The sequence below is a fragment of the Kogia breviceps genome, chromosome 4 (assembly GCF_026419965.1).
Source record: "Kogia breviceps isolate mKogBre1 chromosome 4, mKogBre1 haplotype 1, whole genome shotgun sequence".
Taxonomy (NCBI): Eukaryota; Metazoa; Chordata; class Mammalia; order Artiodactyla; family Physeteridae; genus Kogia; species Kogia breviceps.
The window spans coordinates 136578132-136591660 of NC_081313.1; the positions used below are offsets into that span (position 1 = coordinate 136578132).

A 13529-nucleotide genomic window follows, 5' to 3' on the forward strand; every position below is an offset into this window, starting at 1 on the left:
CTTGGCAGCCTCCGGAGTCCCTTGGAAGCAGATGAGTAATCACATGCATCACTGCCAAGAAAGCGATGGATAGGGACCTTCCCATATCCAGGAGGATGGGAATGACTGCTAAGCCTGGGTGGAAAGCAAGAATATAAATTATTCCAAATTTGGGCTTTTTGGACACTCGCAGAGGAGGATGAGTGGTGTCGGAAGTGCAGTAAAAGTATGACTTCAGCAGCCTGTGCAGTGATGGGCTTCATCTGAGTCTTTCCTCTGCCTCCAGAATGTGGTGGCCTTCAGGAAGCCAGAAAGATTGGCATCTCAATCATTTTTGCTACTTTCCTCCTACCTTACTCCTGGAGTAAAACCAGCCCAAGAATGTGTTCCTTTTGTCCCGTTTCCCTGGAATATACCCAGCTGGCTGTGTCTGCAGAGGGAGCAGGCCCAGAAATCTGCCTGGGATTCCTCCTTGCATTGTCTTCCTTTGGTCTTGCAGGAAAGGCCCCCAGAGGGTCTGTTCTTAGTCTCTCTCGGGGGCCTTCTTCAGTTTCTCATGGCCCTAACCCTCTAGCTCTAGTCTGTTGTTCCCTATTGCCACCTCCATCTAATCTGTCCTATTCTGCCTCCAACTGGGGCATTTGACCCCTCAGCTTCCTCTGGGCTGCCTAGGTGATGGGGTTAGTGTCATGGGCAAATCCTTTGGAGTTGGACTGGCCAAGCAGGGATCCCAGGACTCATCCTTCCTTCGTATTTTGGAGTCTTTGCAAGAGGTCATAGGAAGTTAGAGCATGAAGATGCCATAGAAAACACTGAGTGCAGCAGTCTTATGCATGGAAGCAGAAACTTCAACTCAGGGAAGGATAGGCACTTGACTAACGCCACACAGCAAGTAAATGAGAGAGGTGAAATGAGGATCATTTGTGTCCTTGGATCTGGAGTCACAGAAACCCAGTTTCAACTTACTAGCTGAGTAACCTGGGGCATATTGCTGTGTCTTTTAGAATCTCAGTGTCCTCACTTATAAAATGAGACTAGTAACACCAGCCTCATATGGGTGATTGTGAGGGCTGAGTACAGTGATGCTTACAGAGTGCTTACAGAGAACACAATAAATAGTTGACTACTATTGTGATTTTTTACGGTGCCACACTGAGGTTCCAGGGGAGAGCCCGGAGATGTGGTTCTGTTGTCTGATGCCTGGAGCTCTTTTGTTTCCCAGTGATCAGCAGTGGCCTGGATGTGATTCCTGGCGTCCTTGAATTGGCAGCAGGCAGGAGACTTGACAAAAATGGAAGCAGCAGAGCCAAGCAATATGACCTCACCAGGTATCCCTGGGGATGGCTTCCTGCTATTTTCGTCTAAATTGGGCTTTTTGTTTTTGAACATGTGTTAGCAAGCGGAATTCCAACTGCACATGACTTCCTAGTGTGTTTACTTCCCAAAGCCCTCTCATTCATGGTGTGTGCAAGTCTGGATTCAAAATAGCTTGGGGGGTGGTAGTGCTGCTTTTCTGATTTTTCACATTTTTAAAAAATTATAAAGTTTTTATAATCCCATGATATTTGAGGGGAAACTAGGCCCTGTGCTAAGTGATCCTCAGGCTCTGGTTCTTAACTTCCTCAGTTGATTGATTTCTCTTTTCCGTCTTGGATGCATCTGTAGCATTCCAGGCACCAGTGCAGGTACTGCAGATATAGTTGTGAATAAAACAGTTCTGCCTTCCTGGATCTTATATTTCAGTGGAGGGGAACAATAAATACACAAGTGAATGTGTAGTATGTCCAGTGACAACTACCGTGGCAGAAACAAAAGGAACATAAGGGCTCTGAAGAGCAGGGGTTCAGGAGGGAGGTACTGTTTGGGAATGGTGGCCAGAGCAGGCCTTGGTGGTGAATTGATATTTGAGTCCAGACCTGAAGGAGGTGAGGAAGTGAGCCACGTGGACAGCAGGGAGATGACAATTCCAAGGAGCAGGAACAGCCAAGTTCAAAGGTCCTAATAGGTTATGAGGGTTTCCATTCCCTCCCCCGCCCCCACCTACGTCTCCTCATATATTGGATTCTCAGGCCTCCCAGGAGCTGTGGACAAGGTCTTCTGGGACTCTGAGGGGAGGGAGAGGACATTTCTAATTTCTTTTTCATCATCCTGAGGTGTCTGGCCTTCTCTCGTCTAATCAAAGCCCATGTGCTAATACATGGCCCAAAATAGCAGTGATCAGGCCTTTAATGGAATTCACACATGGAGAGATAGCCAGGAATAGTGAAGATGGAGGAACATGGGGGTTAGGCCAGGAGAGAGGGGCACAGCAAATGGGCCTTCAGCTCGGGCAGCAGACACACCCCAAGGTGCCTCAGTTCCATAGCACAGCAGCTGGCAGCCTTTTTCTGCTGTGAAGCAACTCGGGATAAACGGATGACATTCCCATGGGGGTCACACACTCTTTTCTGTATCGAGTGCGAGTGGAATAGAGTGACATCGCAGGGCTAACCTCAATGTGGCTTTCATGTTGGAGGGTCCTGGTTCAGATCCTGACTCGCCACTTACTAACCGTATGTCCTCTTCAAGCCTCAGTTTCCCTATCTGGGGTATAATAAGAGTCCCACACCGTAGAGCTGCTGGGAGGATGAAATGAGATGGTGCCTGTCAAGGGGTCAGCATAGTTGCCCGGCTTGTACTCCATACCCAGTAAATGGCAGCCACTATTTTTTTCTAGCTTGTGCTTTTTTTTTTTTTTTTTTTTTTTTTTCAGTATGTGGGCCTCTCACTGTCTTGGCCTCTCCCGTTGCGGAGCACAGGCTCCGGACGCGCAGGCGCAGCGGCCATGGCTCACGGGCCCAGCCGCTCCGCGGCATGTGGGATCTTCCCGGACCGGGGCACGAACCCGTGTCCCCTGCATCGGCAGGCGGACTCCCAACCACTGCGCCACCAGGGAAGCCCGCTTGTGCTTTTTTTAATTGCAAAAGCAGTACATGCTCATTGTAAAACATGTAGCAATACCAAAATAAAATGAGTGAAAGAATGAAAGTCTCCCACCCACAAGGAGAGTCCACTGTGAACAGTTGGTGAGCCTACCATATACCTTTTCTCTGCGTGTGAGAGCACGCACGTAGATACTCCTCTGCACAACCATACAGAAGCATACCAGGCTGCTATTTTTGTGCTGAGGGAGGAGCAGAAATGAGATTATACTCTCCGTATTGCTCCACTCTTGTTTTTGTAGACTTACCTGTATGTGATGAAGGTAGTACTCTGCTCTGATATGTTCCCTAGTTTTACATTTACTCACACCTACCCATCATTTGCCACTGTTGGCGCCTAGCTGTTGTTAGGAGAACCTGACTTGTGATTAGGGCTGTGCGGTACAGTGGAGAGAGTACTGAGCCCAGAGACAGACAATGTGGAATTGGTCAACAGGCCAGTTGGCCCTCCTGAGCCTCAACTCTCTCATCTGTCCAATGAGGGTTTTGTCCCAGTTGGGTTCTAAGAGCCTTTCCTGTGCTACCTATTGAAAGGATACCACATAAGTAGAAAATGGAAAAGAGGTCCCTGCCTCAGGGCATTTACTCTCCAGTTCTGTAGACATTCCTGGAAATAGGGGGCAGTGGGGTAAAGGCAAATACCCCCCAAACCACAGACCTTGAAGTTGAGGATGAACTGCTAGCTCAGGACCCACCGTTTAGTCAACATAAGCACGAGAAGGGAAATTACAGGGAAGAAATTATAGGCTGCTATTTCCACAACCCACAATGTTGAGGTATAAATCCATAATTTTTTTTTCTCCACGTAATTTCCCCCAGGCTCTGAGGACTGCCTCATCAATCCAGAAACCATATTGGACAACAGTTTTTTTTTCTGAAATCAAATGGAATCTTCCTTAGCTGTAGGCATCTGGGGAGTTGGTTGCCTCCAGGGAGTTGTAGGCCCTGGCTCTCTCCCTTCTCCACTTTCTCCCAAGAGAAGGGCACACTGAACTGTTGAACCTGCTTGCAGGATGCTCACTGGCTGAATTACTACATAACAAGGTCACCTTCAAAAGCAAATGAGCAGCTCAACCAGTGGGCGCTGTGCCCGGAGGATCTTTGGCCATCTATATACTTCTCTCTGCTAGTCTCTGAAGCACATTCTGCAACTCTCATCTCTTCAGTAAACTTCCTTCCTTGAGTCCACATGATGCCAGATTTAGGTTTTGCCTTGGGAAAAGGAGCGATGTCCTTTGGTCTCACCCCATTCATTGTGCTCCAGCTCAGCGAAAGAGAAATCCTGTTTGTATAAGACTAGCTAATAAGAATGGATATTTGTTTTCTTTTGTGTGCATATCTACCTCCAGACCTCATGGGGAATAGTAATGGTCAAGGCAGAATTTAGGCATTTAGGAGATTTACTGATTATTGTACCTACCACTACTTCCGACTTGCATCTCACTTCATATCTCTAATTTCTTATCAGTCCCTCAGAGATAGCTTAGGGATGGAGACTGCTTTTGTTGTCTTGGAAATCAAGCAACACAATTAACAAAATTAATTGTCCTGGAAAATTAACATTCACTGCTAATGGAGTGATCTAGCTCCTGGGCTTTTCCCCCTTCATCCCTATTTGAGCTGTATAATACTGGAGGACCCAGGAAGGGGAGAAATAGACAGAAGAGGAGTTTTTTCAGCAATAGATGGGGTAGGTTAGTTACCACTGCTTGCTGCTGCACCTCTCTTCCAAGGAGGCCTGGTGGAAATGCGTAGTTGATCTGGAGCAAAACTCTGCATATCACCCAGGCTGTGGAGTTCTCCCCGGCTTCCTCCTGGGTGAGGAATAGACTTTAACATGTTATCTAGGATAAAGGACAGCTCTGTTAGACCCTCTCTTGTCAGGAGCTTCATTTGTTGTTGGCAGAATTCAATTTCCTGGATCAAAGAGAAGCTTAAGAAAGGCTTAGACATATCCCAGCGCTCTTAGTGAACCATGCTTCACTGAAGTGCATTTAAATGAGTCACAGACATATGGATTACATTTCACTTAAAATACACATGGCTTAAGAAATTAGAGGATATCGTTCTTTAACCAAGTATTTGGCAGACCTAAAGTATTCAGAATGTTTTTTCCAAACTCGGCACACAGCTGGGCTCCCCATTCCCCGCAGCTGATGTTGTATAACCCGAGGAGACCGGTGCCGAGGAAACGGTTGGATGGATGGGTGGGGACTTGAGAATTTGAAGAGACCTCTCTGTGAGTGTCTGAAATTTTCTTCAAACATTTTTTTGAAGTATTAGGAACTGGAATTAACCCTGCTGCGTTGACTCTGAGGCAGCGAATGCCTAAGTGGATTTAAATTCTAAATGCTGGGCTAGGCACCTTGCCCCAGAGAGACCTCATGGTGCTGTTTGAAATGCAGTTTCCAACTGTAGCTTTGTAGATGGAGATTGATTTCGGTTATAATTCCCATATTGTCCAGAACCCCTGGAGTTGCAGACCAAATGGATTGCCAGCCAGTCTGATATGATTTTGTACAAGCCAAACTCTTAACTGCACCCCTGCATAAGCAGGGTCTCCAGTATTTCTAAATCATTGGAAACATGATATTGCTTTCTTAGGGTAGACTGTGTAAACTCAGTCTCAGTAACTAGAAGTGGTGATCTGAAGGGATGCAGCTGTACAGTAACTGGAAGAGAGTATGAAGTAGCATCCACAATTGAAATAACCTAGATGTGTTGACTCTTAAGGCTGTGAGCACATAAGCCCCAAATGCCTAATCCATAGGGTAGAACATGCTTGGGCTTTGGTGCCAGAGAGACCCAGATTCAGTTCCATGCACCGACACTTTCTGGTTAGGTGGCCTTCGGCAAGTCACTTGCCTTCTGAATGTTGTTTATTCATTTGTGTTCACGATAACGCTCACTCCTTAGTGAGCATTTACTGAGAGCCAGTCACTGTGCAGAGGCACTTCACATGCCATCTTATTTAATCCGCATGGCAACTCTTTTTAGAAGATATTGTTCTTCATATTTTATAAATGGGGAGACTCAAGTGTGAGGAATTTGAGTAATTTACTCAATGTCAGGCAGATCCAGGAGTCACACTCAGGTCTGTCTGTTTCTTACTATACTCTATGTCCTGCATAGAAAATAGAAAATAACTTCATTGCAGGATGAGGTAGGCTGAAAGATGTTCCCCACCCTCCCAGAGACCCACATTCTAATTCCTGGAACCTGAGACTATGCTGTCTTATGTGGCAAAAAAGAATCTTTGTAAGTGTGACTACATTAAGGATTTTGAGAAGGGGAGATAATTCTGGATTTTCTGGGTGGGCTGTAAATTCGATCACAAGTATATCTGTAAGAGGAAGGCAGAGAGAGATTTGCTCACAGACAGAAGAGGAGAAGGCAGTGTGACCGCAGAGATGGGAGTCACAAGCCGAGGAATACAGGCAGCCCCTGGAAGCTGGGAGAGGCCAGGAATGGAATCTCTCAGACTGAGTGCAACCTTGCTCACACCTTGACTTTGCTCTCTTGACCTCCAGAACCATGAAAGAATAGCTTTCTGTTGTTTTGAGCCACCTAGTTTGTGGTAATTTGTTACATACCCATCAGGCACAGGAAACAAATCCACCAGGTTTGTGAGCCTTAGCAATAATGTATTTTTTAAAAAGTATTTATTTATTTACTTATTTGGTTGGGCTGGGTCTGAGTTGCGGCAGGTGAGCGTCTTAGTTGCGGCATGTGAACTCTTAGTTGTGACATGCCTGTGGGATCTAGTTCCCTGACCAGGGATCGAACCTAGGCCCCCTGCACTGGGAATGTGGAGTCTTAACCACTGCACCACCAGGGAAGTCCCAGTGATAATGTATTACGCTGGGCATAGTATCGCTCATGGCACATAAATAAGCTGGTTTTCAATACATGCTAAGTTTCATTAATGCAGAGTCAAGAACGGATGTTTTCTAAAGTGTCTTGGTGATGCAGAGCGTTGCCTGTGGCCCCTGTGACTGTCTTCAAGTAAGAGTGGCAAGAGAAAAACATATTGAGACATAGCATGTGTGGTTACCGTTTATCAGCATTTCCTCATGTCATGTTGTCTGATGCACAGTCTGCCTTCAGGCAGCTTCTGGCTGAGGAATGATGGTCAGATAGGAATAATGATATCAACCGTAGTAATAGCTACAACATAGGAGATGCCTATGTAGCAGGCTCTGTTGTGCAATCTCTAAATTGAATCATCACAACAACCCTGTGAGGTGTAGGTACCTGTGTTAGTCCTGTTTGGCAGATGGGGACCCTGAGGCATGGAGCAGTGTGACTTGTTCAAGGACATCTGGGTAGGAAGGGCACTCCAAGCCCGGGGTCTTAGCTGTGGCCTCATACTTCCTCTTGGATGCCCTGTCCTTACTTGGTATGCTCTTCTTCGATGAACACTGGTGTTACTTCTCTGTTATTCTGCCCTCCTTCTTCCCTTTCCTCCTGCCTTCCCTAGGCCTAGGTTAGAATTTGGATTTCAGTGGACTGTAGTGCTGCAATCCAGGCACATAGGAGTCAGGCTGGCTCCTTTTACCTACTGGAGGTGTAAGCTTTGGCAAGTTGCTTACCTATGCAAGTCTCAGTTTCCTCATCATGGGGCTAATAATAGTGGCCACCTCATCAGGTGTCATACGATATTCAATAACACAGTTCTCTTAAAGGACTTACACTGTGCCTGGTGCACTGTGAGAGCCCAATAAATAGTTGCTATTATTTGTATTTTGCAGGATGGGAAAAACATTTAAGAGTGAAGTAAGAGGGAATTCCCCTGAGCTGGTTTCCAAATGTAATTAGGAAGATGACCTTAAAACCCATTGCCCCTGGGAGGAAACTCACTTCTGCTTCCCTGCCATGCCCAGTTTGACCTAACTGTATCTCGAGAATACAGCTGTGCAGCGTTCTCCAGTCGGCCAAACTGTACCTCTTGTCTCTGCCTGCAGAATCAGTGCCCGGGCACTCCCTTGGCAAGGTTCTGGGCTGTCTGATAAGGAGGTCGGGATTTGTTCACCAGTTCCGGCTCTATCTCCTTCCAGGGACCCGCAGCCAGGGCTGCCTGTGTAGCCAGGAAGGATGTCCATGGTTTTCTTTTGTCTCAAGCTTATTTCTCCTGGCGGCCCTTCAGCAGGAGCGCAGGGTAAAATGAATGGGAGGAAGCTGTCAGCTGCCCTGTTGGCCTTAGATGGATCCTTGTCAGAGTGAAGGGAAGCTGTGTACTTGGAGGAAGTCGGGAGTTGATTCTTGAGTTTGAGGAACCCTTGACCATCAGGCTGTTTACCTTAAGATAACAACGATAGCTGGCATCCAGTGAGTGAACATTTACCCTGAACATACTGTTTCATATGGATGTTTTTTTTTAACCCTGTACAAATTTCCATGTAAGTTTATCCAAATGGGGTTATACTATATCCTAAGTTTTATTACCTATTTTTATTTTCATTTGGAAATATAACATGGGCAGTCATCAATTATTTTTAAAAATTTGCAGAAGAACTTTTTGGAGTGTTTGAAACTTGGATAATAAAATTCTAGCAAAAAATTACATAAGTAATAGAGTTCTAAAATAAATGAGATCATACTTTATGTACCATTCTATAATTTGCTTTTTTATTATTTCTCTTCAATATCTTTCCACATTACCACATTTATAGACCTATTTCATTCTTCTGAATGATGACATAGGATTCCACTGAATGGATGAACCAGAATTAAAAAATTTGCCTATTAATAGACAGTTTTCCAATTTCTTGCTGTTACAAATAATGCTGCAGTAATAGATTTATACATAATCTTTGAGTACATTTGCAAGTATTTCTGTAGGATTAATACCTAGCAACAGAGTTGCAAGGTCATAGAGCATATATCTAAAATGTTTTAAATTTTGACAAATCGTACCTCCCATTCCACAGATTCCTTCCCAAAGGCTGTACCATTTTACGTTCATACAGCACAGTATGGGAGTATATTGTGGATACATTTCCATGTAAATTTCTGAGATCATATGGCTATATGATAGTACATTGTATGCATATGCCATAATTAACTTTTAGAATTTCGTATAATGAAAAATTATCAAATGCACATAGAAGTAGAGAGAATGATATAATGAATCCCTTATACCCATCACTCAGATTCAGTAATAATCAAGATGCCATGATCAATTTAATCACCCCATATTGATGGGCATTCAAACTCTTTTCTTTTCTTTTCTTTTTTTTTTTTCATTTTTACAAATAGTGCTGGAATGGACACCTTCATGTTCTTTGAGGGGTACTTCTAGAGAATCACCTCCTAGATGTGAATCACTGAGTCACAGGGAATTTGCATAGAACAGGTAGATAAAGGCACTTTGCCTTTGGCTTCTCTGCAAGTTAAATCCACCTGTGTTGAGAGAATTTGTTTCACACACTCTCACCAGTGGGTTGGTTATTGAGCTTGGGCAGAATCTTTAAACCCAACTCTCCTGCTTTTTTTTTTTAACAGCTTTATTGAAATGTAACTTACATACCATATAGTTGATCCATTTATATAAGTATGCCATTCAATGTTTTTTAGTATATTTACAGAGTTATGCAACCATCATCATATTCTAATATTTGAACATTTTCATCACCCCAAAAAGAAGCCATTAGCAGTGTTATGGGTTGAATATGTCCCCCCAAATTCATATGTCAAAGTCCTAACCCTTTGTATTGATACCTCAGAGTGTCCTTATTTGGAGATAGTCATTGTGGATGTAGTTAGTTGGGATGAGGTCATCCTGGAGTAGGATTGCACCTAATCCAATATGACTGGTGTCCTTATAAATAGGGGAAATTTGGACACAGACACGCACAGAAGGAGAATGCCATGTGAAGATTAGAGTTATGTGGCCACAAGCCAAGGAAATGCCAGAAGCTAAGAGAGAGGCCTGGAACAGATTCTTCCCTAGTACCTTCAAAGGGAGCATGGCCCTGCCAACACCTTAATCTTAGGCTTAACTTTTAGAACTGTGAGACAATAAATACCTGTTTCTTAAACCTCTCAGTTTGTGGCACTTTGTTAAGGCAGCCTTAGCAAACTAATATGACTGGTTACCCCCAACGTTCCCCCAGCACCATCAGCTCTAGGCAACCACTAATCTGCTATCTGTCACTATAGATTTGCTTATTCTGGGTTTTTCATATAAATGGGATTATACAATATTGGTTTTCTGTGACTGGTTTCTTTCACTGTGTAATGTTTTTGAGTTTTATCCAAGTTGTATAGCATGCATCTGTACCTCATTACTTTTTATGGCTTTATAGTATTCCACTGTATAGATGTACCACATTGTGTTTATCTGTTCATCAGTTGATGGATCTCCTGCCTTATAAACCAGATCTAACTTGACTCCACTCTACAAGTTTGATTTCAGCAGATTTTTAAAAAAATTGAAGTATTGTTGATTTACAGTGTTGTATTAATTACTGCTGTACAGCAGTGATTCAGTTATACATATATGCATTCTTTTTTTAATATTCCTTCCCATTATGGTTTATTATAGGATATTGAATATAGTTCTCTGTGCTATATAGTAGGACCTTGTTGTTTATCTATTCTATATGTAAAAGCTTACATCTGCTAACCCCAACCCCTCTCCCCTTGGCAGCCACCAGTCTGTTCTCTATGTCTGTGATTCTGTTTCTGTTTCATAGATAGGTTCATTTGTGTCATATTTCAGATTCCACATATAAGTGATATGATATGGTATTTATCTTTCTCTTTCTGACTTGCTTCACTTAGTATGATAATCTCTAGTTGCACCCATGTTGCTGCAAATGGCATTATTTTGTTCTTTTTTATGGCTGAGTAGTATTCCATTGTGTGTGTGTGTATATGCCACATATTTTTTTTTGTTATTAACATTCACTGACATATATAGTTCTTTTAAAACTTTTTTTTAATTTTTCATTTTTTTTTTTACAGTAGGCCCTTGTTGGCTATCTATTTTAAATATAGTAGTGTGTACCACATCTTCTTTATCCATTCATCTATCAGTGGACATTTAAGTTGTTTCCATGTCTTGGCTATTGTGAATAGCACTACTATGGACATAGGGATGCATGTATCTTTCTGAATTATAGCTTTGTCTGGATATATGCCCAGGAGTGGGATTGCTGGATCATAGGATAATTATATTTTTAGTTTTCTGAAGAACCTCCATACTGTTTTCCACAGTGGCTACACCAACTTATATTCCTATCAACAGTATAGGAGGTTTCCCTTTTTTCCACATTCTCTCCAGCATTTGTTATTTGTAGACTTTTTAATGATGGCCATTCTGACTGGTGTGAGGTGATACCTCCTTGTAGTTTTGATTTGCATTTCTCTAATAATTAGTGATGTGGAACATCTTTTCATGTGCCTGTTGGCCATCTGTATGTCTTCTTAGGAGAAATGTCTGTTTAGGCCTTCTGTGCATTTTTGGATAGGGTTGTTTGTTTTTTTTGTTGTTGCGTTGTATGAACTGTTTGTGTATTTTGGAAATTAAGCCCTTGTCAGTTGCATCATTTGCAAATATATTCTCCCATTTTGAAGGTTGTCTTTTCATTTTGTTTATGGTTTCCTTTGCTGTGCAAAAGCTTGTAAGTTTGATTAGGTCCCATTTGTTTATTTTTGCTTTTAATTTCTGTTGCCTTGGGAGACTGACCTAAGAAAACATTGGTACAATTTATGTCAGAGAATGTTTTGCCTATGTTCTCTTGTAGGAGTTTATGGTGTCAGGTCTTATGTTTAAGTCTTTAAGCCATTTTGAGTTTATTTTTGTGTATGGTGAGAGGCTGTGTTATAACTTCATTGGTTTACATGTGGCTCTCCAAGTTTCCCAACACCACTTGCTGAAGAGACCGTCTTTTTCCCATTGTATATTCTTGCCTCCTTTGTCAAAGATTAATTAACCGTAGGTGTGTGGGTTTATTTCTGGGCTCTCTATTCTGTTCCATTGATCCATATGTCTGTTTTGTGCCAACACCGTGCTATTTTGATTACTGTAGCTTTGTAGTATTGATTTCAGCAAATATTGATTGAGCACCTGTGTGTAATGTCCTCTGCTTGGTGCTATAGGGAGCAGGTGCAAAGACCATATCCTTGCCCTCTGGCTGTTTACTGTCTATGGGAGAGAAAATGCTCAAACAGCATATTCCGAGGTTGGTTACAAATTTACTTAATACCATTAAAAGTAAAGTGCTGAGGGGGTGATAAGGAAGGGGGAATTTCTCACTGGGGGTTAGAGAAAACCTCCCTCAGGAGGGTACCTTGGAGCTCTGTCTTGTGGGAGCAAGGAGGCGAGGCTTCAGATGAGGGAGGGAAGAGAGATGAGTGGAAGAATGAGAAAGGAATTCAGACTGAGAAATTAATATATAAATATTTGGTCTGGATCTAGGGGAACCAAAACTGGAGTGCTAATAAGCTCTTAGGAATTCAGTATTCCAGCTAGCCAAATCATTATAATTCAGAAGAGTGGTATGTGGCAGTGGGAAAGGGGTTTCTCTCCCTTCCACAGCTGGGCTACCTGAGGATTTGAGTGGCTTAGAGTTCAAGTTTTTTTTTTTTTTTTTTGCGGTATGCGGGCCTCTCACTGTTGTGGCCTCTCCCGTTGCGGAGCACAGGCTCCGGACGCGCAGGCCTAGCGGCCATGGCTCACGGGCTTAGTTGCTCCGCGGCATGTGGGATCTTCCCGGACCAGGGCACGAACCCGTGTCTCCTGCATCGGCAGGCGGATTCTCAACCACTGCGCCACCAGGGAAGCCCCAGTTCAAGTTTTTTTGTTCTCTTATTTTTGACTTTGAGTTGGGCTTTCTCTTGCCTCTGGTAAAACCATATTGTCAGAGAGGTAGATGGGGTATTTTTAGTAAAGAGGCTTGAGGTGCAATTTAAAGCTGAGATGTGTTTTCTGTGCCTCGGATGAGAAGAAGTTCTTCCCCAACCCCTCACCATAGAAGGGAAATTTGGGCTGAGCCCAGTGGGTGGAGGTGTACCTGGCGGATGGAGCCATGGACTGCAAGGGGCTGAGCCCAAGGCAAATATGGTTTTTTCGTAACTCGGGGAGCTGGGGGAGTCTCCTGAGAAGCAGGGTCTGGTGGGCGGGATGGATCTACATTTGGATTTGGGAGATGTGCTGAAAGTCCCACCTTCCAGACCAGTTTTCATCTTCAAGGATGTGCCTAGGCTCTTCATCCAGACTCACTGGAAGCTGGATTTCTACTCTCCAACCTTTGTGCTTAGGACATGGAGCATGATTATCCCCCGGGAAAAGTCTATGGGAGGAAGCCAGTTCTGAGGCTTCTGGACTGGTTCTGTCCTGAGAATGAAGCCACATTTACATTTTGCCCAGGAGATGTTCTGATTTTAAGAATGTAACCTGTACTCTTTCTCTATTTAGAACTCAGTGACATACACAGACCTTTGGCTGATTCCTTGGATGCTAAATGAATAGGCTTTGGGGCACCCTGGAGCTAGTGGCAGGTCTTGCTCAAACTCAACTGGGAGTAGGTATTGGGTCAGAGAATCCGTGGTTTTTCTGACAAG

General features: G+C 43.6%; 1 protein-coding gene across 2 annotated transcripts in view; it reads left to right on the top strand.

Moving 5' to 3' along the window:
• ADAM19 (ADAM metallopeptidase domain 19) overlaps window positions 1–13529 on the top strand; it is an 89050-nt gene that overhangs the window by 8329 nt on the left and 67192 nt on the right. The window lies entirely within an intron of this gene.